General features: G+C 63.0%; 1 protein-coding gene across 2 annotated transcripts in view; it reads left to right on the forward strand.

The window, feature by feature from the left end:
• Positions 1-1,162: 1,162 nt before the first annotated feature.
• Asic1 (acid sensing ion channel subunit 1) overlaps positions 1,163-1,899 on the forward strand; it is a 28,348-nt gene continuing 27,611 nt past the window's right edge. The window contains exon 1 of one of the 2 annotated variants that reach the window (XM_052748940.1): positions 1,163-1,277. The gene's annotated coding sequence lies outside the window, so the exon portion shown is untranslated. The remainder of the gene's footprint in view (positions 1,278-1,899) is intronic. The other variant, XM_052748941.1, reaches the window with a different exon arrangement.

Genomic DNA, 1,899 nt, shown 5'->3' on the forward strand with positions numbered 1-1,899 from the left:
CCTTCTCTGCTAATTGGATAGGGAGGGCCCCCCAAGGCCTCGAAGAAAGAAGGAGGGAGGGAAGGAGAGAGGCCACCGCTACAGGAACAGCCCCCAGGCCTAGGTTCAGTGCCCAGATCTCTGCCCCGTCCCAGAGTAGGCACCCCTTTCAGGCTTTCCTCGCCTTATGCCCATTTATTCCATTCCCCCCTCTCCTTACTTCTGTCTCAACTGCCCCCACTTCTGGGTATGTATGTCTCTTTCCTTCTCTCCTGCTTCAGAGATCTGCCAGTGAGGCGCCTCACACACGCTCCTTAAGCAATCCAGGGAGTCTGGGTGTTGAAGGCTGTATTTATATATGTGCATGTGTGTATACGTCACATGTAGGTGGGAAGCAGGAACAAGAGCAGGTGAGTGAATGTGTACAAACAGGTAAATGCTCATGTGTGGGTCAGGGTTCAGGGATGTGTAGGCGTATGTGATGTGTGGATGGCTGGGTGGCATGATAAGACTCTGGTCTCTATGTGTCTGTATCTCCACACAGGCAAGTGCTTGAATCAGTCAAGTGTGACTGTGACTCCGAGCGTGTGTGTGTGTGTGTGTGTGTGTGTACACGTGTGCATATCCCCCCCACCCCCAGGAAGCAGCAGCAAGAGGCAAGAGCTTCGATCCGAAGGAGACAGCGTGGGGAGGGGGACGCTGGGGGCAGACACCCTCCTCCCTGCGCGCACACGCGCGAGCGAGCGCGCGCGCACACACACACACACCACACACATAGTCACATACACACACACACAAGCTACAGGGCCTTGCAGGCAGAGAGAGCCGGCTCCAGGATCCTAGGGAGGCAGCGCTGCTGAGAGCAGCGGGAGGAGACGAGCCAGCGGGGGGAGCCCTCGGTTCCGCTCCCCGGCCCGGGGACCCGCGCACACCGGCCCAGAGACACCCTCGCAGACACTCGTAGGCGCGCACGCGCACCCTTTCCCCTCCTCCTCCCCTCCCGCCGCCTCCCGGCCGGACGATGGATCCCTGCAGATCCCGGGGCTGAGAGCACCGCGCAGCGCCAGCGCGCCGAGCCCGGGGCGGACCGAGCCGAGCGAGCAAGCGCGCGCGGGCGGCGGACCAAGCTGAGCCGAGCCGGCCGGCCGGGCCGCTCCCTGCAGGGCTCTGCGCGGGTGCCGCGGTGGCCGGCGCCTCGGGCTCCGGGCCATGAGCCCCTCCGCGGCGCGGCGCTGAGCCCACGGACGGCCTGCGCCCCAGGACCTGCAGCGGCGGCCGGCTTTCCCCAGCCCCCTCAGGTGGGTTTTTCCGATCCTGCTGCCTTGGGCCGCGGGGCTCTCCAGCGCCCCGAAGCCGAGAGTCTCCTCCCCTGTAGCTTTCCCCAGCTTCTGGAGAAGCTAGGCGGATGGGGAGGGGGCGCGGGGCCCGGGGGGGGGGTGCCTAGCCGGGAATCTGACTGCGACGAGAAGCTGGACTGGAGGGGGATGCGTTCGGGGCGGGGACAACTGGCTGTCATAGGGAACCGCGCCCCCCCTCCTTCATACATCCACCTCAGGCAGCCTGCCACCCCCTCCCAAACACACACACACACACACACACACACACACACACACACACACACACACACACAGCCTGCGCCTATGCCTGTTTGAGAACTGGAGACACAGAAGGTGAGGATTCAGGCTGGACCCCTCCCCAGATGTGCCCACCTCTGGAGATTTTCTGGCCCTGGTTTAGCTCCTAGGGTGAGAGCCTGTTCCTGGGGATACCCTTGATTAAGAGAAGAGCTCCTGACCCCTGGCTCAGCCCATCATGGGGAGTTTGATCTCGGCTGGGGTACATTCCTGTCCCAGAGTGACCTCACATCTGGAGGGAACTCCTGTGCCTGCCTTTGGGTGCATCAGGACTTCCCTCAGTCAC

The sequence above is a fragment of the Peromyscus californicus genome, unplaced genomic scaffold (genome assembly GCF_007827085.1).
Source record: "Peromyscus californicus insignis strain IS unplaced genomic scaffold, ASM782708v3 Scaffold_20__1_contigs__length_68692818, whole genome shotgun sequence".
Lineage (NCBI taxonomy): Eukaryota > Metazoa > Chordata > Mammalia > Rodentia > Cricetidae > Peromyscus > Peromyscus californicus.